Consider the following 26,214-nt stretch of genomic DNA (forward strand, 5'->3'; position numbering starts at 1 on the left):
TAGCCAGAATACTATTCTGATACTTTCTGATGTTATTATTAAAGAATAACTTACGCAATTAAAAAAAATTCGAATTTTTTGACAGTTTTGGGATAAATTTGCCCTTAAGGTGGACGCTGAGCTCTTTGTTGGCCATCTTGTTGCTTAGGTGAAAAAATGGCTCTGAGCACCATGGGACTCTACTTCTGAGGTCATTAGTCCCCTAGAACTTAGAACTAGTTAAACCTAAGGACATCACACACATCCATCCCCGAAGCACGATTCGAACCTGCGACCGTAGCGGTCACGCGGTTCCAGAATGCAGCGCCTAGAAACGCTCGGTTACCAACGGCGTTTAGGTGAAATGCGGGTGACTTTTCGATTGCACTGCTGATAGTATACAGGCGTTACTCAGTACGAAGCAGAATTGTAATCGAGTTTGGCAGTTCAGTTCACTGACAAGTTCGTTCGAGAAACCCCGTATTCCATTTGGTCAGAATACTCTGCTAGACGGCAGGTGTGGGCAGAGCCAGCTGTCCTCTTGTTTCCCAGCGCGGCCTGTTATCAGTTGTAGCGGCGAAGCATTTAAGCCGGCCGGAGTGGCCGTGCGGTTCTAGGCGGTAGAGTCTGGAACCGGGCGACCGCTACGGTAGCACGTTCGAATCCTGCCTCGGGCGTGGATGTGTGTGATGTCCTTAGGTTTAAGTAGTTCTAAGTTCTAGGGGACCGATGACCTCAGATATTAAGTCCTGTAGTGCTCGGAGCCATTTTACCTATCAGAGAAGGATATGACGTATAAACACGTATGAAGCTGGTGCATCCGTTAATCGATGACTTCAGCAGTTCCATTTAATGTTATTCGTCTTTTAACATATTTTCGCTAACTTCTATATCTCCGACGTATTGATAAAACTTAAATAATTGTCGCTTGCATCTGCTTAGTTTTGTTTTTTAATAATCGCAACGGCATACCTGCAGTAAAGGCAAGGTTTTGTGAGAGACTGTATAGGTGCCAGTACAGAACCATATGGCTCTGAGGTACTCACAGCAAGCAGTGGAGTCAGCTCCCTCGAGGCTAACCGACACGACTCTGAAACAAAAAGAGGAACGTTTCCCGTTAGCAGGACTCACGGCTGCAGACTTAACTTACAGGTAGAGTTCTCTGCATCATTAACTGTTAAAACTCAGAGACCGTGGGTTCTTACAACAGTCAGGCAATACATTGCTCCCTCTACGCACATACCGCAAAAAAGACCAAGAATTAAAATTAGACAGTTTCGAGCGACATGGAGGCTTCCCGCCAGTCGCTCAACACACAGAATACTCTGCAGAACACACCGTGCGGTGGCTTCCAGAGTGCAGAGGGAAGCTCCACGATCAGCCGGGCTCGGGACGTCCTGCCACAGCCACTGCTCCAGACGTGCTGAATCGTGCGGATGCCATCATCCGTGCCGACCGGCACATCACAACTTGGCAGTTGCCTCTACAGTCTGTTCAAATGGCTCTGAGCACTATGGGACTTAACTTGTGAGGTCATCAGTCCCCTAGAACTTAGAACTACTTAAACCTAACTAACCTAAGGACGTCACACTCATCCATGCCCGAGGCAGGATTCGAACCTGCGACCGTAGCGCCTAGAACCGCACGGCCGCATCGACCGTCGGCTCTACAGCTGTCGGTCAGCATTGGAAGTGCGTCTGCAATGATCGAGACTCTCGGAAATTTGGAAGAGGTGTGCACGAAGGGTTCCACGAATGCTCACAGCGGACCACAAGCTTCAAAGAATGGCCATTTCATCTGGATTGTTGGAGCGTTTTGAGACCGACGGAGAGGCCTTATTGTCACAGATCGTTGCGGGGACGAAAGCTCGGTGGACCACTTTGCGCCGGAAACGAAAAGGCAGTCCGTGGTGTGGCTCCATCCTCATTTACCACAAAGGAAGAAATTGGAGACAACCCCCTCTGGCAGAAAAGTTACGTTGATAGTCTTCTGCGATTGTGATGCCAACCACCAATTCGGAAGCATACGTCGAGTGCCGTTTCCGATGTGTCCGATTGGACAAGAATCCAGTAGAAATCTTGCTCCAACAGGATAACGCACGACCACACACAAGTCTGAGAAGCTGGGAACACATCGCCAAATTGGGTTGGACACCACTGTCTCATCCACCCTACAGTCCAGACCTGGCACGCTCGGACTTCCATCTCTTTGTACCACTTCACGATTATCTACGGGGAACACACTTTGAAGATGACGGAGAGGTCAGCCATGCAGTGAAAACATAGCTACGCCTACAGGAGTAGAGCTTCTACCAGCAGGGAATACATGCGCTTCAACAATGTTGGCGTACGGCCATAGAATGTGATGGAGATTACAGAGAAAGATAGGATACGGACAAAACATGTTGATGTATGGTGTCACCAAATTCTGACTCTTGTCAAGAAATATTTTCTGAGAAAAAAAAAGTGGGGCATTCGTTATTGAACAACCCTCGTCTTTCTGCAGGGGACTACGAGAGAGCTTCACTGCAAGTTTAAACGCAGCCAAAATCTCTCGGACAAACAGGAGCTAAGCGATGTCAGTAAGGAGGGCTATGCGTGAAGCGTTCAGTGAATTCGAAAGTAATATTCTATGCACCGACTTGACAGAAAATCCTAGGAAGTTCTGGTCTTACGTTAAATCAGTTAGTGGATCGAAGCAGCATACCCAGACACTTTGGGATGATGATGATGATGGCACTGAAACAGAGGATGACACTAGTAAAGCTGAAATACTAAACACGTTTTTCCAAAGCTGTTTCACGGAGGAAGACCGCACTGCAGTTCCTACTCTAAATTACCGCACGAACGAAAAAATGGCTGACATCGAAATAGGTGTCTAAGAAGTAGATAACCAACTGAAATCACTCAACAGATGAGTGTCCCCTGGACCTGACGGAGTACCAATTCGATTCTACACAGAGTACGCGAAAGAACTTGCCCCCTTGTAACAGCCGTGTACCGCAAGTGTCTAGAGGAACAGAAGGTTCCAAATGATTGGAAAAGAGCAGAGGTAGCCCCTGTCTTCAAGAAGGGTCGTCCAGCAGATGCACAAAACTATAGACCTATATCTCTGAGGTCGATCTGTTGTAGGATTTTAGAACATGCTTTTTGCTCGCATATCATGTCATTTATGGAATCCCAGAATCTACGCTGTAGGAATCAACATGGATTCCGAAAATAGCGATTGTGTGAGACCCAACTGGATTTATTTGTTCACGAGACCCAGAAGATATTAGATACAGACTCCCAGGTAGATGCCCTTTTCTTGACTTCCGGAAGGCGTTCGATACAGTTCCGCACTGTCGCCTGATAAACAAAGTAAGAGCCTACGGAATTTCTGACCAGCTGTGTGGCTGGATTGAAGAGTTTATGAAACAGTACACAGCATGTTGTTCTCAATGGAGAGACGTCTACAGACGTTAAAGCAACCTCTGGAGTGTTACGGGACCACTGCTTATGGGACTGAGATGTTTAGCTAACCCAAGTGGCAGACTGCAAGAGAGGCGCTCTGCATCGCGTTGTAGCTTGCTCTCCAGGTTTCGAGAGGGAGCGTTTCTGGAGGAGGTATCGAATATATTGCTTCCCCCTTCTTATACCTCCCGAGGAGATCACGAATGTAAAATTAGAGAGATTCGAGCGCGCACGGAGGCTTTCCGGCAGTCGTTCTTCCCGCGGACCAGACGCGACAGGAACAGGAAGGGGAGGTAATGAGTGTGGCACGTAAAGTTGGGTGGCTTGCGAAGTACACTCCTGGAAATGGAAAAAAGAACACATTGACACCGGTGTGTCAGACCCACCATACTTGCTCCGGACACTGCGAGAGGGCTGTGCAAGCAATGATCACACGCACGGCACAGCGGACACACCAGGAAACGCTGTGTTGGCCGTCGAATGGCGCTAGCTGCGCAGCATTTGTGCACCGCCGCCGTCAGTGTCAGCCAGTTTGCCGTGGCATACGGAGCTCCATTGCAGTCTTTAACACTGGTAGCATGCCGCGACAGCGTGGACGTGAACCGTATGTGCAGTTGACGGACTTTGAGCGAGGGCGTATAGTGGGCATGCGGGAGGCCGGGTGGACGTACCGCCGAATTGCTCAACACGTGGGGCGTGAGGTCTCCACAGTACATCGATGTTGTCGCCAGTGGTCGGCGGAAGGTGCACGTGCCCATCGACCTGGGACCGGACCGCAGCGACGCACGGATGCACGCCAAGACCGTAGGATCCTACGCAGTGCCGTAGGGGACCGCACCGCCACTTCCCAGCAAATTAGGGACACTGTTGCTCCTGGGGTATCGGCGAGGACCATTCGCAACCGTCTCCATGAAGCTGGGCTACGGTCCCGCACACCGTTAGGCCGTCTTCCGCTCACGCCCCAACATCGTGCACCCCGCCTCCAGTGGTGTCGCGTCAGGCGTGAATGGAGGGACGAATGGAGACGTGTCGTCTTCAGCGATGAGAGTCGCTTCTGCCTCGGTGCAAATGATGGTCGTATGCGTGTTTGGCGCCGTGCAGGTGAGCGCCACAATCAGGAATGCATACGACCGAGGCACACAGGGCCAACACCCGGCATCATGGTGTGGGGAGCGATCTCCTACACTGGCCGTACACCTCTGGTGATCGTCGAGGGGACACTGAACAGTGCACGGTACATCCAAACCGTCATCGAACCCATCGTTCTACCATTCCTAGACCGGCAAGGGAAGTTGCTGTTCCAACAGGACAATGCACGTCCGCATGTATCCCGTGCCACCCTACGTGCTCTAGAAGGTGTAAGTCAACTACCCTGGCCAGCAAGATCTCCGGATCAGTCCCCCATTGAGCATATTTGGGACTGGATGAAGCGTCGTCTCACGCGGTCTGCATGTCCAGCACGAACGCTTGTGCAACTGAGGCGCCAGGTGGAAATGGCATGGCAAGCCGTTCCACAGCACTACATCCAGCATCTCTACGATCGTCTCCATGGGAGAATAGCAGCCTGCATTGCTGCGAAAGGTGGATATACACTGTACTAGTGCCGACATTGTGCATGCTGTGTTGCCTGTGTCTATGTGCCTGTGGTTCTGTCAGTGTGATCATGTGATGTATCTGACCCCAGGAATGTGTCAATAAAGTTTCCCCTTCCTGGGACAATGAATTCACAGTGTTCTTATTTCAATTTCCAGGAGTGTATAAATGTAGATGTAGCCGTAGAGCGACTTGTTGAGTGCAGGGCACGTGTAACAGCTGCACTACGTCACGGTGCAGGAGCTGTGTGACTCCAGAGGGCTGCTGCTGGCAGGTGTGGTGTCGGCGGCCAGCACTGCCAGCAAGCAGCGGCCGCCCTCCCCCGCCGCCAACCCGCGCCACGCGGCTCTCATTGCCGGCGCGTGCTGCCGCGTGGGCCGGCGCACCGTTCGCTCACTCGCCGCACACACGGCGGGGGCGTTGGGCCCACCGCACTCACACCTCTGCGGGACGTCACTAGAGGCCGACCGCAAGAACATCGCTCACTCGAGTTCAAATTCGATGAGCCAGATCGCTGGTCGATCATCAGCGATCGGCTTGTTATCTTTGGCGCGTCCCGTGGAGTATAAATTTATTTATTTACTTAACCTGATCACATTACGGCCATCAGGCCCTCTCTTACATCGGACCCGTATTCCATACATGCAGCATTTCACACATCAGAGATACATCATGACAATAGTTTAAATGAGAAAATTAGATTACTCTAGTGATAATATGAATAAAGAGTAGTGACTAAGAGCTAATAAAGTAAATGCCGCAGTATTTTTACAACAGGTGCTATACATACACATTATGATAAATGCAATAATAATAACAGTAAAAAAAAAACAAATAATAGTGGTAAACCTGACTAAGACCTAATAAAGTAAATGCTGGAAGTATTTTACAACAGGTGCTATAGATACGGATTGTTGTTGTTGTGGTCTTCAGTCCTGAAACTGGTTTGATGCAGCTCTCCATGCTACACTATCCTGTGCAAGCTTCTTCATCTCCCAGTACCTTCTGCAGCCTACATCCTTCTGAATCTGCTTACTGTAGTCATCTCTTGGTCTCCCTCTACGATTTTTACCCTCCACGCTGTCCTCCAATACGAAATTTGTGACCCCTTGATGCCTCAGAACACGTCCTATCAACCGATCCCTTCTTCTGGTCAAGTTGTGCCACAAACTTCTCTTCTCCCCAATCCGATTCAATACTTCCTCATTACTTATGTGATCTACCCATCTAATCTTCAGCATTCTTCTGTAGCACCACATTTCGAAAGCTTCTATTCTCTTCTTCTGCAACCTATTTATCGTCCATGATTCACTTCCATGCATGGCTACACTCCATACAAATACTTTCAGAAACGACTTGCTGACACTTAAATCAATGCTCGATGTTAACAAATTTCTCTTCTTCAGAAACGCTTTCCTTGTTATTGGCAGTCTACATTTTATATCCTCTGTACTTCGAGCATCATCAGTTATTTTGCTCTCCAAATAGCAAAACTACTTTACTACTTTAAGTGTCTCATTTCCTAATCTAATTCCCTCAGCATCATCCGACTTAATTCTTTCCTTTGTTCCCTTCTTGATTTAAGTGTCAGGAAGTCGTTTCTGAAAGTATTTGTGTGGATGTGAAACATGAACAATAAATAGTTTGGACAAGAAGAGAATAGTAGCTTTCGAAATGTTGTGCTACAGAGGAAAGCTGAAGATTAGATGGGTAGATGATACAACTAACGAGGAGGTATTGAATAGAATTGGGGAGAAGAGGAGCTTGTGGCAAAACTTCACTAGAAGAAGGGAATGGTTGGTAGGACACGTTCTGAGACATCGAGGGATCACCAATTTAGTATTGGAGGACAGCGTGGAGGGTAAAAATCGTGGAGGGAGACAAAGAGATGAATACACTAAACAGATTCAGAAGGATGTAGGCCACAGAAGGTGCTGGGAGATGAAGAACCTTGCACAGGATAGAGTAGCATGGAGAGCTGCATCAGAGCAGTCTCAGGACTGAATACCACAGCAACAACAAAAGATAAGTTCGTGTATTTAGATGAAAACTTATGGGGGACTGAAGATGACTAAATGAATCGTCGACACTGGTTCCTTTCAGAGTAAAACAAAACATCTTACAGTCTACGACTGGTGGCGAAGTCTATTGACATTGAAAAGTACTTACAAGCCCATGTCCGCTGGCGACGATGGACCAACAGAGATTTCCAGAACTGTTCTCCGTTTCTTTCTTCGGAACGGCCGGAGTCGTGCTCTCGCTTGCCCTACGTACGTAAACTGATTCGGGATATAACTAAATAACAGGCAATAATGTGTGTCAAGTAGAATACTGATGGGTATCACCACATTTGGTGTCAGGCAGCAAACAGTAGCGCTAACTTGCATCGTGTTAGAAACAGGAGGTGGAGTCAGAATCCCCACACGAACTGGAAGTCCTGCATTACTGCAGAACGGTGCTGGTATCAGTGGCCACGCCAACAGCCTCACACCCGCCGACGAGGTTATGGACGTCCACACAGCACAGACGCCCGCCAGTACCGTCGTGTTGTAAGGTCAGCAGTGGCAGGTCGTACGGCTGACTCAGTGCAGGCGGGAGGGCTTCTCATCCCAGACGTGTCAGCACGAAATGTCGTGAGGCGGTTGTTAGCGGTGGGAATACGGGCACGCACACCTCAAGCTCGTCTTGCACTCGCGCGACAGCATCGACGGGCAGGGCTCCACTGGTGCTCTCAAAAGATCACTCAGAAGATGGGGCACCATGGTATTCAGAGGTGTAAGCAGACACAGCCTGTACACAGGTGATGGTCGTTTCGGTGCACCACGTACACCTCGTGAGCGCTGTCGCGTAGAGCGTATTCGTCCGATACACTGGTTCCACACTCGGACTTACGGACTGCAGTGCGATAAGCTACGATAGTATTGGAACGAGGGCGGCACGAGGACAGAGTACCGTTATCAAAGATGGCGGCGATTACATAAATCAAGATGGCGGATTTTGGCGGGAAGTTTGAATTTTGGTGGGAAAGTGCCAAGGCTCCCTCCCCCAGAAAAAGTTCACAGTCCAGGAGGATAATCCACCACACCACTCACATCTCTACTAAGCTAAGGAAATGGTGGGAAAAAAGTACTTCTCTTTATTATTTAAACAATTTCAAGAAGGTGTGTTCTCCACTTCATATGGACTCCAGCTGGCTTAGTACATACTGTCGCCACCAGAGGACACGACTGTGAAGTCAGGTGATGATGAAAGTAGCGTTATTCAAGATGGCCGTACGCAAAGTGTTCACCACGAGCTCCGCAGCCCAACTGACTTAGTTCATATCACGGCCACAAGAGGGCTCTACCGTGAAGTCGGGTGATGACACGAGATCGTCTGCTCTATCTCTCTCTCTCTCTGTCTGTTTCTCATGCGCGTTATAAGCGGACACGTGCCGCGTCAGCGGCCAGTGAGCGAACGATTGCTTACATCACAGCCTCAAGCCCTATATACTCGTGCCGGCTATAGTCTTCTGTAAATAAGTTAACGAATTTAACTGAAAGCAAGTAACACAAACATCACTCGTCAAACCTATCAATTACATAAGTACTTAATTCCATTTCCATTTTAATCTCATTCAATAAGTCAATTTACAGTTTCAATAACCTATGATCAAATGAGAAGTTCCACATTTCCCCATTACCAGCAAGGTGTTCATTCATGACCTAGCACCCTCCAACCCTAGAACGCTGCACTCCTATTGGCTACTGCATTAGCCACGTGATTCGACTTCATAGAACCTAGGTCATGGAATCAATTTTCACCAATGGCACACCCAGCTGGAAATGGAATCTAATAGGTACAGTCTCTACCACGATCGCCAACCCAGCACCACGCCCCCTCACCGACCCATGCCGGTGGGCTAACGTGCACTGACCCATACTAACGTGCGCAGCGCTTGGCGTCGTCCGAGAGTGTGGGGCGAAATGGTGGGGAAAACGGATCTGAACCCAGGTCGTTATTTTGCAGGCGCTGTTTCCACCATGAGACTTACGGTCCAACTGACGTACACATTACTGCCATCAGATTGTACTCTCATCCCTCCTATGACCTAATCCCAGATGGTGGTCTGTAGGGGCGGGAATTATGCCAAAATTTACTCATGCTGCGCTAGGCTGCTGGGGAGGGTAAGGAAGGAATCCACTCTATTTACTTTCGAACATTTTATTTAGAGATCGAGTATATTTGTGACGCTGAAGCAAAACACTCTCCATCTCATGCTTGCAGTCATAATACACAGTCTGCAGACACGCAAACAACTCCTAATTTATGCAAATAATTTAATTACAGATATTCAGACTCCTGCTAAATAATTCAGCACAGTTATGTCTAAACACACCCAGTACTCGTAAACTGTCCAAATAACTCATAGCACAGCCTACACACCTGCTCTCAAAATAATGCACTCAACGCCCGCCGGCAGCCCCTGTCCAGTGGAGCGCACAGGCGCGGCCGTCAGCTGTCCACGAGCATGAGGCGGCCGCGTCTCATTCATACTTCATTTCTGAGAGATTCCCATCCAAATACATGTTCACCTAGACACACGTGCTGGCCTGATCGGGCGGGAGCACAGCCGTAAGCTGCCCCCGAACGCAGGCGAAAGCTTCCCTTATACCCACATCACATTACTCCAAGGCGCAGCCCCGTACTCGAGACACCTCAGGCCTGCATTGTCTTTACTGCGGAGGGCAGAAGAGCGCAGCCCGCTTCCATGTAACGTAACACACGTGACGTGTTCAGCTGTACGTACCCACCCCAGCATAACACGCCGTCTTCTGGCGAAACGTCTGCGTGGAGGCTCGTCATTCAACAACATTCCCAATGTTATTCTTACGTCACATGGCTTTCTAAAAATATAACAGCCAACTCGACCTCTCCGGAATTCTATATTCTAGTTAACGCTAGCTTCCTACATGTCCCAGCCTGTAGGCACGGAAATTCCTACACTAACAGAACCTCCTTACGAAAATAACATCGAATGCGCTCATCCCAGCGCTCCTAACATCTTTCCCTTCCAGATTTCAACATACTCAAACGTTCCCTCCCCTATGTACAGACCCCTGTATCCCAGCACAAACGATGGAGCATTCTGATTTGCTCTTATCTAATTTACACGCCGAATTTCTTATGCCGCCCGTATCGAAGCACCATCCACTATTCTTTCTGGTGCTTTCAGCTGTTATATTACACCGATCGCTAAATTTCATTCACAGTTAAACCCACACAATTGTCTCCACAGTATCAAATACATACCAGACTCTCAAGAATATTGCAAGCCAGGAACGTATTTACCACTGTAACTACAATTACCTATTGCTACTGCTGCGACAGTCTGACACCAGTCAATGAACAGGTAAGTCTCCTCTTGACGACTGTACTCCAGTATTTATAGCGAATATAATTTTCCACTTAAAATTTCTCACTCATACTCCCGTCGTTATCAGTCTGCTCAATCTATACATCCCTCACGGTAGGACACACAGTCATCCTCTCTAGTCATGCCATAGCATAAACAATACTAGCTTTACAATGCAATATATACACATTTTACACAATGTAAGCCACACTAACTTTATAATACAATATATACACATTTTTGACAAACGGTACAGATAGCTTTTATATCTGTACTGCACCCAAAAAAATTATCGTACGCCTACACTCACACCGGCTATATGTTGTGATGCTCCCCAGTCCTAGCGAAGCACCCTCAGCCTTTTCTTTCTTTCTACAGACGCGACATTCAGTGGTAATGAACTACTTTACACTGATCACCACGTTGCACTGACAACTAGACCTCGCAAAGTGCCATAGATATCGTCAAATACGTAAACACACATACCCATTTACACTCTGCTCCCATCGGCGCCAGGAGCTTGAATATTGGTGCGTGAAACCGATCTCCAACCCAGCAATATATCAATGCGTACCGTATCGACCTAGTAAACACATTCATACCCTACACCATACAAAATGAGCCATTTCATACCAGAAAGCCTTCACTCTCAGAACTGATGTACAAACACACACTCCTGTCCCCAATGGTACAAATGTGCTACACTTTCTGGTCCAAACATTTTGTATATCGAACCAAGTATGCTGCAACAGGAGGAATCCCGGAAAACGTGGGCATCGAAATGAAGGGAATGAGGGAGGCAGTCTATTTTTTCCCCATTGAGGCTGCATTATACTGTAGGTACCAGTGATTCCGGTTGCATCAGTCACATGACATAGCCTGTTGTACACAGCTGTGTGTTCCGCATGTGTTAACAGTAAATTTGTCGGTCATCAGAGGACTTCCATCTCGTGTGTGAAGAAACTTGACACACTCCTCTGTAGGAGCTTTGATTTATACGATCACCCCTGTCGCGTTTTGGGTCTAAAATCGAGACTTCAGGGTCATAATTAACTTAGCGGTAAGAGCTTGTGATGCGCTGCAATCCCTGTGTACACATTTTCCCGACTGATACGCTGTTTACAGAGTTAGTGACTCAATTACTTGTAATTTTCACATGTCAGACGCTGCTACTTTGAGTTTATCTGTTTCCTTGCAGGATGTATCCCCCACTAGTAACTATCATTTTATGTAGGCATCGTATAATTTCTGATTGGTGGGCAGATGCGGTCGACACTATACGTCTCTGCAAAGCTATATTGCGTTCCTATCATGCAAAGCAAATGTTTTACCATTCGATAAGATAGCTCAGCGTAGAGAAACTGTGAAGAAGGATGTACGTCTGACAGGCGGGAAAGGTATTCAATCTAACATTATGCTCCGTTTTTTAAGTGCAGGACGTTGTAGCCCTAGGAGTGTGAGCGTTTATGTTCTCTATCTTACCAGTATCTTCCAGCTACAGACACTACAATCTAGAACAATAATTTAGAGTTGATAGCTTCGTTGATTTAGGCAAAATTATGTCCAACTCAATTAATCTCACGTATAAGTATATGTCTTTTCTTGTTCTTCTCAACTGTATGCTATTACATTACAGCACTTTGAAATCTGTTACTACGCATCGATAAGGAGTGCTAGGCTCTTCGACATACTCACATCTCGAGAAATCTCATTCACTTGGGTGGGTTGGGACTCGGAGAGCTATATTCATTCACGAGACGTGGAGTGTTGCGCTCTCCTTCTGATCGCTTCGAGACTGATTCTCTAATGGTGCTGCAAGGTGGGTTGGTCAATGACTGTGTGAGGTTGGTCTTTTACCCTAAGATGGGGAGAATGCTCTGTGACTCCCATACGCTGAGAGATAGATGATAAATTAACCACTGTGCTCGAGGTGATAGAAATATGTAGAGCACTGTATGAATGCAGAGTCTCGCGGCGATAACATTGAATAAAACGTTCTCAGGTTTCCAACCATGTCAATTGGTTAAAACTACACGAGCTTTCGGCCAAGCACTCCTCGGCCATTGTCAAGTGTTATGACTGCCGGTGGGCTGTTGGTGCGCCCTTATATACTCTAGCCGCCGGTTGTGACGTCACAGGTGCCCGTGGCATGTTTTGAGTCGGCGTTCGATGTGCCCTCTGTCGTGGCTCGCACAAACGGCTTCTGAGACAGTTTAATACAGGAAGCTATTAAAATAAAAATTACCACAGCCGACCGCGGCGGTCTAGCGGTTCTAGACGCTTAGCCCGGAATCGCGCGACCGCTACAGTCGCAGGTTCGAATCCTGCCTCGGGCATGGATGTGTGTCATGTCCTTAGGTTAGTTAGGTTTAAGTAGTTCTAAGTTCTAGGGGACAGATGACCACAGCAGTTGAGTCCGATAGTGCTCAGAGCCATTTGAAAAATTACCACAAACACCCTGAATAGAGACGGTGGCTTACAGCTCAGCCCTGCGTGGGATCCAGCGATCGCGCGGTTGAAGAGGGCACATCGAACGCCGACTCAAAACGTGCCCGTATATGGCAATGTCAGGGCACCTGTGACGTCACAGCCGGCAGCTAGAGTATATAAGGGCGCACCAACAGCCCACCGGCAGTCATAACACTTGACAATGGCCGAGAGTGCTTGGCCGAAAGCTCGTGTAGTTTTAACCAATTGACGCGGTTGGAAACCCGAGAACATTTTATTGAATGTAGAGCACTGTCTAGTACACTTTGAGCATTTACGTGTTCGAGAATTAAGAGTTAATGGACGTATTGCTCAGTCATCTATCGATGTTCACAATGATCCTTGCACCATGGACAGGGGTATGGTTTAGCTATGATGCTGAAATGGGGGAAACATACTGTCACATCATTGGCCGGTGCTGAACTTCGTGTAAAATCCTTCGCACCATCAAGGCTGTTGGTTAATATTACAGTGCATCGACGTTGTTTTTTCCACCACATCGGCGCATTGGTTACCACATAAAGATTGAGTGACATAGCTTATTTGAGTTGGGGAAGAAGTTTCGTGGATGGCTCACAACTTCTGAGGGTTCCTAGCAGCTAAACAGCCATCGCATACATGGGTGCGAAATTACAAATAACTCGAAATGGGACACCAAACTATCATCTCTTCCGTCACAATGACATATGAATTTAAATGTAGAGGTCGACATATGAAACGTCCCCTTAGAAAAATTATACACGACTGTGCTTAAACTGACACACAATATTTTTAGCGAAACGCAATGTGACTTCCAAAAATCCCTACAAACGAATGGCCCGAACTAACATTAATCTATACCTTTCACAAATCACTTACATCAGAAAAATCTTCGTTACTCGACCTACTGCAATACAGCGAGCGCCACTACTGCCAGCTAACTAAAAGAATCAAACTACGGAAGGCACTAACTACTGATAGGTATAGTTAGCAAATGAAAGATTTTAATAGAGAACAAACAGTGTATTTACCTTAATAGTCAAAATATATATGATAGTTCATGACATCCAGTCTTACAAATTACAAAACTCCGCCATCTCTCTCCCCACGTTCACCAATGCTGGCGGCTCACCTCCAACTGCTCAACGCTACGCGCTGTTAACATCCAGCTGCCGCTGCCCAACACTACAATGGCAGACAACAATGCAAACCAGCCACAGACTGCACACAGCACAGCCAGTGATTTTTATACAGAGTGCTACGTGGCGGCGGCGTTACCAATAAAAAAACCTAAACAGCCTACTTACATAGCCCTCATGCTCCCCACAAAAAAATTTACAAATTGTTTTGGGCAGTGGCCAATACAGATTTTAAAATTGTTTTCATAATTACAATGACAAAGAAATGAAATGCACACATTTATCGATAGAATGTTGGTCAAAAGCTAAAATTTTCTCACAGTCCATAAAGATTGCAGTGTTTTTCTCAAAGTCTGAAGTAGTAAAAGAAAATGCACACGGAAGTAGTGGATTTCCATGCAGTCTTGAAGAAGTAGTGTTGTCCTTTCAACGGAAAGACAGTGCTGACTCTTGACATGCAGACAGGTAATGGGCCACAACACAGCAAACCCACATCAGAGTCAGTCGAAGTTTTAAAGAATATTGGTAGGTAGGTCGTCACAGAGTAGGCCCATTATAGTCCTGGTAGAGATTACGGTATTGGTGGGCCACCAGAGGTGCAGACCCACTGCAGTCCTTGTAGAAATAATGGTATTGGTTGGTCATCAAAGGTGCAGACCCACTGCAGAAATTATGGTATTGGTGGGTCATCAAAGGTGCAGACCCACTGTAGTCCATGTAGAGAGGGCCAGCAGTCATCTTTTGCGACTGTGCAGGTGCACAATCACCATCGAAGAGTCTTGCGCAGAATATAGCAAGTCCATAAACTACCACTTGTGCACTCACAAAAATTGTTTTTGAAATGTCCTTAGAACCAGCAATGCTGTTATCCAGTCCCTTACTGAATTATTAACACACGTGCAAACACTATCAGTCCCTACTTCTCACATATTGTCCATATACTATGACCAAGAGAAACATGTGCAGTGAAATGTAATTTACAAGTTACTTAATTTGATGAACTGGTGTCAATTACAATTTTATAACATAAGAATACAATAACAAAAGTACAAAATATATAATTAAAGAACATAACAATACACATAACATTTGTAGTAGTACAGGCTTTACAAAAGAATCGAAATAGCAAATACATCAGTGTTACAAAAATTACAACATAAGTACATACATAAAAGATCAGAATAACTTTTGAAACATCAACTTCACACATGAGCATTAGAACAAAACAGAATAAATAATGTGTAAACATCTTTACAAGGTATTTAACATGTTATTAATTCAAATTATATTTGAGGATAACAGTATTCCTCATCATAGTGAATGTAGCTTAGTATTAGAAAAATTCTGCAACATAAGTCTTATCAGATAAACATATAAAGACAGGAAGAACATAAATACACAAGGGTACACAAACACATAGTGGGATAACACAAGGAAAGGGCAGGGTTTATTTTACTGCAGTATTTTGCAAACAAAACTTTCTTTACTTCTCGGAGATCTCCCTTCGCTCTTCATTATTTCCAAAAAGTCCTATCTATACCTGCTTTTGTACTTTTCTCATATAACCTCTCAGTGCATTTCTTCAAATCCATCGCAACTCATTCTCTTATATAGGCTACCCCCTCTTAAGCTAACTTAAATCTACTGAGCTCAGATGCTTAACTAAGGGACGAGGCAATGCAGCAGCACAAAACAATTAATACAAACAGCAATGAAAAAAAATGTGCAGGTTAGCAAAGCAAGCAGCAATAAATGTAATAACTTATATCTAAACATGACAAACCCACAAGCAGAAAAAATACTATACTAAAGACAACAACGCAGATAAGTGAAATGTATATTCACATCTTAATGTCTATGTAATTAAAATGGTGCACCACTACCTACCAATGAAATAAATTACCAAGTACTTGAAAACAAAATTATGTATGCAGTTCCTGTGCAGGACAATGTCTTTTTGTACTCCCTCATTTTTTTGGAAGTATATCACGAAGTTATTCTTTACTGGGTCTGTAGGCATAAAATATTTATATTAGTACATCTATAAAATTTTACTTTAACCAATGCTGCAGGGCAGCTAGAAACTAGATATTAAACAAAATAGGCGAAGCAAGGCGTGAAACGTCGTTCGCTAGCTATAAGTCATTTCATAATGCAGTAAAAAATCTTCCAACTAGCAAGACAATAGACATGGAATGTTTTTCATCATTTCATTTCAGTAAATATAATAAATTAAGAACTCCAAAGTGTAATCATATGTTTTCAAGTTTGAGCGTGTCGTATTTGCGACGCTTTCTACAAAGAAATGTCAATAGCGAGCATAATGGCCCCCTTTTTTTTTCACCTGTGCCTCTGAAAGGCAAACACTAATGGCTTGTTGCCAGATGGCTGTCGCCCAGCTGGGTGCCCACGATGCATTACGTGCAGGTGGTCACTTAACTGTCTTACCGAAATATTTACGACACCAGTTTCCGCTACAGTGGCAGTCTCATATAAAAAATTTCACAGGTCAAGAATTTGCGTTACACATCTGTAGAAACAAAATTCTATTAATATAACAGTGTCCAAAAAATTTTCGTCGGCATTGTAATACATTCACTCATTAACACACATTTCATAACACTTAAAGTACGATTCTAGGTTTCCAACAACCTTTTTCACAAATCAGAGTCCCTAACCACTACTCATTATTCCTTACCTTATTATACATATACATATTCGTTGACACTTCTTCCATATTCCATCATAAGAAATACATAGCACAATCAAATTCCTCATATATGGTAGCATCATCTTATTGATCATAAACATACCTCAACAGCATAATACACATCGTCGTCGTAAAAAAATAACATCATAACACCTCAGTCAAATCTCTAAAACAACCTAGCTTTCTGCAATAATGTCAAAACCTAAAAAATTCTCTGCTCATTTCAATATTGTCATCTACCTCAAACGTACTTTAAAAATCATGATCCCATACCAAATACATCATTCAAAGCTCTCATAGTATCACAATGGTTCCGAAAAATATGAACATTTCACAAATTACAGACAAAATACAATTTCATAAATGTGAAATTATCCTACTGTGTAATTGCGTAAACATGTGTCACTGACGTAATTGAAAAAATGTTTGTTTCTCAGTTAAACGACCAGATAGCTGTGTAATTTATGTGTTAGAGAAATATGGTACCGACGTGTAAAGTTGTATAAGCAAATACCATATTAGCTAGGGCTCCATGTGCTTGCCACACACATGGTACACAAAGTAAGGGTGTACCCCCCTGAGGATAAATGTAATTATATCCTCAGATGTTACAGATTACAGCAATGGAATGAAATGTATCACGGAAAACCTTTGTATCATTGTATTTCAAATATCTTTAAAAATAAACGTCACTCAAATACGTGTACTGTAGCGCTAAACTGTACGTCGTGTTGTAAGATAATCTCTGTGGAAGTGTCGTAGTTATCGTCCTCCGAAAGCTAAGTTCTGCAGAAGTCAATGTACTTACCTCATGATAAACAAAAGTGAAATGCTTTGCGTATAGATATCGTAGTTACTAGGCTTATTGCCGTAATGAAGTACTGTATTGTACTGTAATGTATTGTTGTGCTACAGAAAAGGCTGTCTCATTGTATCTATATCACAAAGTTACAACTAAAACATGTTTTCCTTTCCAGAAGAATTCAGAAAAACTGTGCAGATATAAAACAGATACACCGCAAAAGTACAATGCAAATTGTGTCACACATTAGTTGCGTCGTGATATAATCGTGTAGCTATCAAAGAAACCTAATGCTAAGTCACCTTTAATCTCACAGAAAGTACTTCAAATAAAGAATGTCTTTTCAACTAAACCAAAATGTTGCATTAAAATCTCATTAACAGTATTGGTAAATGTTCTAAGCATGTGAACCTTATGGTCGTAACGTAATCGTGCAACTAACAAGCAAGAATGTACACACACACAATGACACTGTGTTGTCTGTTCACTATAACAATGCATTCGTAATTTCTGTTTAAATAAGTTCTCTTGGTTCTTGACTGGATATTTAACTTCAAACATTGTTGCATGTTAACAGATTCTTATGTCTGACAAAGCATACTAGAAATGTGAAGTGAAAAGTTTTATGGCAAAGACAAAGTTCAAAAGCTGATTATCTTTCAATAAACGGTTTTACATGTGAAATGTGGTGCAATCCTTTATTCTTAATAGTACTCAGAGTTTCAACTTGAATGCAGTTATCATGTTGTATACGTCGGTAAAGAATACTGGAATTTTTCTCAAGGTTAGCGTCTACGTTATTTTTCTCTGAGCCAGCCGGCGCACGCGGCTGCCTGCGGTGCAAGTCATTGTCTGTCTCTTTGTTGGCGCGCGCCGTTTTTGGGATTAGGAGACCTAACTTCTACAAATTCACCTTGCCGAGAGGGCCCTGCTGTGTTTGAATCCCGCCAGTTCTGATGAAATTCCGGTCGGTCGTTATAATTATATCGTCTGTCGTCATGTCAGTAGTTCCTGTAGTTTCTTTCTTGTCGGTTAAGTGGTGGAGAATTTCTCCCTGAATAGTAACTGCGCGCTGGACCGTTGCGTCTGACGTTATTCTGTCTCCCTTGATAATAATAGTTCTGGTTGCCATATTGTCTGTTTCTATGATTGTCTGTGTAATATTCATTACTACGGAAATGCGATCTTTCTCTGTAACTATTACTCTGCCAGAGTTTGTCATATGGGTGGTGTCTGTTTTGGTCACGATTTGTGTTGTGAGAATAGCCTTGTCGTGTCCAGTTATTGTTTCTTTCATCGCGGAATTGCGACGGATGTGACCTGTAATTGTTGTGGTCCTGTTTCCGCGTTCCGCGATTGTCAGTATCAATTTCCAATTCGTGTAACAATCCGTGAAAAGCCTCAATGTCATCTTTGCAACGGCCTGCCAAAATAATATGTCGTAAACATTCAGGTAGTTCGATTAGGCAAATGCGGATGGGTTCTGAGGGGCTGTATGGGTTTGAAAGATACTGATTCTTATGTAACATGTCTTCAAAATATTTGACAAGACTGTAAAATTCAGATTGTTCGAAATGTTTCATCATTATGATGCTATGTTTTACTCCGTCTTGTGTAGCTTGAGACCAATATGCTGAGAGGAAGGCATGATAAAATTCTCCTTCACTATGACAATCGTGAATGACCGATCGCATTCTTACAGCTGGTTCATTCTCCAAGTAGCCACACATAAATTCTAATCTGTGCTCTAATGACCAGTTGGGAGGAAAACAATGAGAGAATTGATGGAGCCACGCTTGTGGATGAATGTCGTTGCCAGAATTCTTAAATGTTTTGAATTTACGTGCAGTAATGAACAGCTTATAGTCAAAATTATCGTGTCGGCGGGTAGCATATCGTTCATTGTTACGTCGTGTCGGCAGTTCCATCTCAAAATTCGGTGCACCTTGCCAATTTCTTTCACAGTTTCCGAAATGCCCTGTGTTATTATTTTGTGGCTTTTCCGTATTTCTAAGTCCCTCTTCCCGTGTTGGAGCGCGAGTGTCCTCTGAAATACGTAATTCTTGTATTACCTGTGTCAGTTGATCTTGCACTTCCCGGATTTCTCTTTGGTGTTGTGTATTAATTTGATTCTGATTTTGTTTGAATTTCCTAATTTGTTTGCACTCTTCTGTGTCATTCAGATCATCATCTACCTTTGTAGATAAGTTAGTGAACTGATCTGAAAGTTCGGCTACTTTCTCCGATAGTGAACACATTTCCTCAGTGTGTTTTTCTGAACCAAGTTTCAGAGTGTCCATTTGTGTTGAAATCGAATCTACTGTGACCTTTAAGTTTTCCTGAGGTCTTGCAAGTTGCGTAACCGAATAGGTGGATGCAACTGAGTCCATTTTAGCTTGCAAGGTGTCGTGATTTTCACGAACAATAGTTTGCAGTTCTTTTATGGCTGCTTCATGATTCTGTAATGCATTTTCATGCCGCGAAAAAATAGATTGAAAATGCTCACAAATTTGTGTTTTTACGTCGTTACAGATTTTTTGGCATTTCGATTCGATTTTATGTAATTCAGTAGTTAAATCTTCACGTGTTTGTTCAAGTGTATGTTCCACTGAGTCTAACTTTTGAAGCTTTTGTTCCATTGCGTCTAACTTTTGAAGCTTTTGCTGTGTTTGTCTCTGATTTTGTTCCATTGTGTCTAACTTTTGAAGCTTTTGCTGTGTTTGTCTCTGATTTTGTTCCATTGTGTCTAACTTTTAAAGCTTTTGCTGTGTTTGTCTCTGATTTTGTTCCATTTGTTGCATTAATTGCAATAATAACGTATTAGTGTCTGGAATCTGTTTTTCTATGCTTTTTGGCAGTGCATTTTCACCGGCAACATTTACATTTTGACGGGCAGAAAATGTGTCTTGACTTATTTGAGAAAACGGTGAGGACCCATAACCTAAGTCTACAGTATTTGCAATATTGTGTTCAGTCATTTCGGATACCTGAGGCGAGCTGTTGCCGACTGATCGATCGATAATGCTTCCCTGTTCACTAATTGTTTCATTGTCTACACCATTATTTGGCACCCGCTCCATTTCCCTATGCACAATTACCAAATTACTACTTCGAATGTCTGTTAATTCACTACACAGTGGTGCTGATAAGCGATGCTCGTCGTCACTATTATTTCTCAGTTTACTTTGGAGCCTAGTGTTACGTTTTTCACACGCTATTACTGTCACAATATTTCACACGATAACACATAAAAGCACAATTTGAAGAGCAGAAATAAGAGAACACATTAACATAGCACTGAAAATAATATCTAGTTAATTGCAAGCGATGCTGAGAAATACTTGGTGCAAATCTAAATGCATGCCACAACTGTTTTACTGTACAACAATGAAAGACTGCAACTACAAAGGAAATTCTCTCTATGATTACGCGCTAGCAATAAACAAAGGCTACACTAACTGCACAAACTACAAGAAAAAATTCAGAAGATTCCAGTGAGGTATCCTTGGCTAAGGGTCGACATATGAAACGTCCCCTTAGAAAAATTATACACGACTGTGCTTAACCTGACACACAATATTTTTAGCGCAACGCAATCTGACTTCCAAAAATCCCTACAAACGAATGGCCCGGACTAACATTAATCTATACTTTCACAAATCACTTACCTCAGAAAAATCTTCGTTACTCGAACTACTGCAATACAGCGAGCACCACTACAGAAGGCACTAACTACTGATAGGTATAGTTAGCAAATGAAAGATTTTGATAGAGAAGAAACAGTGTATTTACCTTAATAGTCAAAATATATATGATAGTTCATGACATCCAGTCTTACAAATTACAAAACTCCGCCATCTCTCTCCCCACGTCCACCACTGCTGGCGGCTCACCTCCAACTGCGCAACGCTACGCGCTGTTAGCATCCAGCTACCGCTGCCCAACACTACAATGGCAGACAACAATGCAAACTAGCCACAGATTGCGCACAGCACAGCCAGTGATTTTTATACAGAGCGCTACGTGGCGGCGGCGTTACCAATAAAAAAACCTAAACAGCCTACTTACAAGGTCATTAATCACATTCGGACGGTAGTCTCCACAACTCTGCAAAACACTTCTAGTTTCTGTGGTGTGCATACTGTAAGACCATCGGTACACACACCATCAGATTATGTGACTTGTCGCTCTAGCGAAGTACGCGAGTGTCAGCAATATGTCTCGTGGTCTTATTGTGGTGTGTTTATCTTCTGCCGTTAGGTCAGACGATAGAAATACCACTTGCACGCTTAGAGTAGCAGATTGACAGCGACCAACTTTAAACAGAACTTGATTAATTTTCACACACATTTATTAAAATTATAAAAAAATATAGACATTACGTAACTTGATACTGGATGCTGTTTACAATTGACAATCTGAAGCTCCTTTGGTGTTGGTACGTTAATCTTATTCTCACATATCTCTGATACTTGACAAAGTGGCTACACATTTATCTTCATGGCTATATACAGGAATACGATAATCTTATTAGGCGCAGACTGAAACGACTATAGACTGGTACAGACACATGCAGACTAATGCAGACTGACTAATCGGAGGTCTGTACACTCGTTATAATACGTCGAGCGTTCAGGTATCACTGCGCAAGTGTGATCCACGAGGGGAATAGGTTCTATGTTAGCAGCAATCTCATTGGCTGCGTTACATATTAACACGCGGATCGGCGGAAGCAGAATTTGGTGCGTCTCTAGGGCAGCGCCATCTCGTAGTGCGGAGACGGACGAGCGCTGCGCCTGCGCTGTCGTGCTTAGCGGGGCGCGCTCTAGTGGGAAAGTTGTGTACGCGCTGACTACGCGGAACTATGTACACAACAGTATCAATTTTTTTATGATGACGTTTAAAGATCCTAACGTATTATCTTCAGTTGTGTCGAAAAATGACCGGAATTACCTTTATGAGTTTAAATGTGGCTGCACTCGAGATCGGTGTTGGCAGTACTGGAGAGGTCTCACCTTGGCTGACGTAAAAACACACACACTGGTCGTCTGGCTGTACACAGTTGGAGGCAAGCAGGGAAAGAAAGTGTGCGAGTGTGTTTGATGCGCCTAACACGGATCTCTAGATGCAACGGTGCGGATCAAGTAGATTTTAAGTTCTACTTCACAAAACTGCATCACAGACATTGTAAATGTTGCAGCAAGCCTGCAAGCCATTGGGAAAACACAAGTTTTTGAGTCGCATTAACGATTTCTGAAGGTCAAAAATGACCTTGCAGATGCTCAACTTTGAAGACTGAAACCAATACGAGTATCAATACGCGGAACTACACTCCTGGAAATTGAAATAAGAACACCGTGAATTCATTGTCCCAGGAAGGGGAAACTTTATTGGCACATTCCTGGGGTCAGATACATCACATGATCACACTGACAGCAGAACCACAGGCACATAGACACAGGCAACAGAGCATGCACAATGTCGGCACTAGTACAGTGTATATCCACCTTTCGCAGCAATGCAGGCTGCTATTCTCCCATGGAGACGATCGTAGAGATGCTGGATGTAGTGCTGTGGAACGGCTTGCCATGCCATTTCCACCTGGCGCCTCAGTTGCACAAGCGTTCGTGCTGGACATGCAGACCGCGTGAGACGACGCTTCATCCAGTCCCAAACATGCTCAATGGGGGACTGATCCGGAGATCTTGCTGGCCAGGGTAGTTGACTTACACCTTCTAGAGCACGTTGGGTGGCACGGGATACATGCGGACGTGCATTGTCCTGTTGGAAAAGCAAGTTCCCTTGCCGGTCTAGGAATGGTAGAACGATGGGTTCGATGACGGTTTGGATGTACCGTGCACTATTCAGTGTCCCCTCGACGATCACCAGAGGTGTACGGCCAGTGTAGGAGATCGCTCCCCACACCATGATGCCGGGTGTTGGCCCTGTGTGCCTCGGTCGTATGAAGTCCTGATTGTGGCGCTCACCTGCACGGCGTCAAACACGCATACGACCATCATTGGCACCAAGGCAGAAGCGACTCTCATCGCTGAAGACGACACGTCTCCATTCGTCCCTCCATTCACGCCTGTCGCGACACCACTGGAGGCGGGCTCCACGATGTTGGGGCCTGAGCGGAAGACGGCCTTACGGTGTGCGGGACCGTAGCCCAGCTTCATGGAGACGGTTGCGAATGGTTCTCGCCGATACCCCAGGAGCAACAGTGTCCCTAATTTGTTGGGAAGTGGCGGTGCGGTCCCCTACGGCACTGCGTAGGATCCTACGGTCTTGGCGTGCATCCGTGCGTCGCTGCGGTCCGGTCCCAGGTCGACGGGCACGTGCACCTTCCGCCGACCACTGGCGACAACATCGATGTACTGTGGAGACCTCACGCCCCACGTGTTGAGCAATTCGGCGGTACGTCCACCCGGCCTCCCGCATGCCCACTATACGCCCTCGCTCAAAGTCCGTCAACTGCACATACGGTTCACGTCCACGCTGTAGCGGCATGCTACCAGTGTTAAAGACTGCGATGGAGCTCCGTATGCCACGGCAAACTGGCTGACATTGACGGCGGCGGTGCACAAATGCTGCGCAGCTAGCGCCATTCGACGGCCAACACCGCGGTTCCTGGTGTGTCCGCTGTGCCGTGCGTGTGATCATTGCTTGTACAGCCCTCTTGCAGTGTCCGGAGCAAGTATGGTGGGTCTGACACACCGGTGTCAATGTGTTCTTTTTTCCATTTCCAGGAGTGTATGTAGACAACAGTTTCCTTATGTTGTAAGTGCGTTTTATTTAAAAATAATTCAGTGTTATGCTATCCACGGTAAGAATACGATTTACAATGTGTGATGTCTAGTGTTCTATGAGAGGCCGTGGATCAGAGCTTCTTAATGCCGGTTTAGAATCTGACATAGATCTCGAAGTCGTGGCAGAAAAAAAGAAATGTTTGGCAGTGTGCAAAGAGCGTTAGAAAACAGTGTTTCAAACAGGGGGCGTTTCTTGCGATTTACAGTATAGTACGTTGGATACGATCATTCTCCTAGAGTAGAGGTGATGAAACTTAACAATACCGTCTGTAGTGTATCAATACGTGTGTATTTAATAGGTTTGTTCCACACAGGGAGCAGTAGCAGCAGCAGTTTGAGGGGGAAATTCAGTGAGGGGCGAGGTATGCCTAGAGGACAGCACGCCGTCCTATTCTGGGAAGCATTGCGAAATCTCTCTCTCTGTCTCTCTCTCCGAGCTGCACTCCGCCATTGCACGTTAATGGCGTCTATGTGAGTTCTACATCAGATTAAGTTATTTGAGCTTCTATAGTTGTTAATTTTTGTCTGCTTGGGGGAGAGGGGGGGAGGGTAGAGAATAATGATGTTAGCATGTCGCTCTTATAGATTTGAATGGACGTGGATCTGTAGTACTTGTATGTAGTTTGGGAACGTGCCACAATGCACGCTTTTCCGCCGAATGGTCAAAACACGGTCCTGTCGCACTAACTCAGTTCGCTCTGTTTCTAGACCGGCTGCAGAAGAAGGTGGTGGATATGGCTTTGTCCGACTCCTGCTCAGTTCCGACTTAAAATGGAATGGTCACATGCGCAAAGCTGCATAAATGGATGCAGTTGCAAGATGTGTAGGGACTGACCATGTTGGATACTTACTGTAGCAGATAGGTTCGAGAAAGTTGACTCGTTTCGAGATGTGATTCACTTCTGGCTGTGGTCCTTCTCAGTCATCGCCTTTAGCTCAGTGGATATATAATGGAACCTCTGACATGGTATCGAGACGGAATACGTTACACATACTGGATAAGTATCTAGCAGCGTGAGGCAGCCGAATCACATTCAAACTTTTTATCACAAGGTTGCATCATGGGCTACGTGTTGCTCTGATAATACACAATCCTACCATTACCGGCTCGGTATTTGTCTGGACAGAAAACGACCTCATTCAGAGGTAATGTCGTACTTAGATTTATAAAGCAAGTATTAACTTTTAACATCGATACTAGTGCACATCTGTAAAATGACGAGCGCTTGTGACAGTAACATGCAGTAGTTGTTGGGATCGAGTTTTTTCTTTTTGCTCGATTACGTCTGTGAAACGGTGATATGACTCGCAGGACGCACATAAGAGACACTGTCGTATGCATCCAGTTATTGAGGAGGTAATATTATACTTAGTATTAGTGCAGTCAGGTTTATGAAGTATATGTGTTTGTGTAAAGGAAATGTCTATGTGTGGTTGTAGTAGGGGGGGGGGGGGGGCTATGGATTTGCCTTGGGGTACTGTGATAGGGACGGGGAGGGTATACTAAAATGTAGACTTTCACGGCCGCTGTCCGCTGCCGTCGATCGCCGTTGCCATCACCCAGTAGTGGACGGGTGGACCATCTCCACAATGCACTAATGAAGAACGGATATTCGTCCGCCGAAATAAAACGTGCGTTGAGGCAGCCGCGCAGAAATCATACTGACGTACAGGCTACTGCAAAATCTGAGGTTTTCCTGCCGTTTGTTAAAAATGTAAAGGAAAGAATAGAGAGGATCTTGACGAAGCGGAATATTACCGTAATTTACAAGCCCACCAGGAAGATACAGGAATACCTTAAGTTTACCAAGGACGCTCGCAAACCATTGGAAAAAGCTGGAGTGTATAGGATCCCGTGCAGCTGTGGTG

The 26,214-nt window shown here is 44.7% G+C and overlaps 1 protein-coding gene across 1 annotated transcript in view; it reads right to left on the reverse strand.

Annotated features, from left to right (window-relative positions):
- Nucleotides 1-26,214, reverse strand: part of LOC126293373 (transcriptional activator cubitus interruptus) — a 1,766,542-nt gene that overhangs the window by 1,166,791 nt on the left and 573,537 nt on the right. Inside the window, exon 2 of the mRNA XM_049986575.1 lies at nt 1,026-1,069. The gene's annotated coding sequence lies outside the window, so the exon portion shown is untranslated. The remainder of the gene's footprint in view (nt 1-1,025; nt 1,070-26,214) is intronic.

This window comes from Schistocerca gregaria, chromosome 10 (assembly GCF_023897955.1).
Source record: "Schistocerca gregaria isolate iqSchGreg1 chromosome 10, iqSchGreg1.2, whole genome shotgun sequence".
Lineage (NCBI taxonomy): Eukaryota > Metazoa > Arthropoda > Insecta > Orthoptera > Acrididae > Schistocerca > Schistocerca gregaria.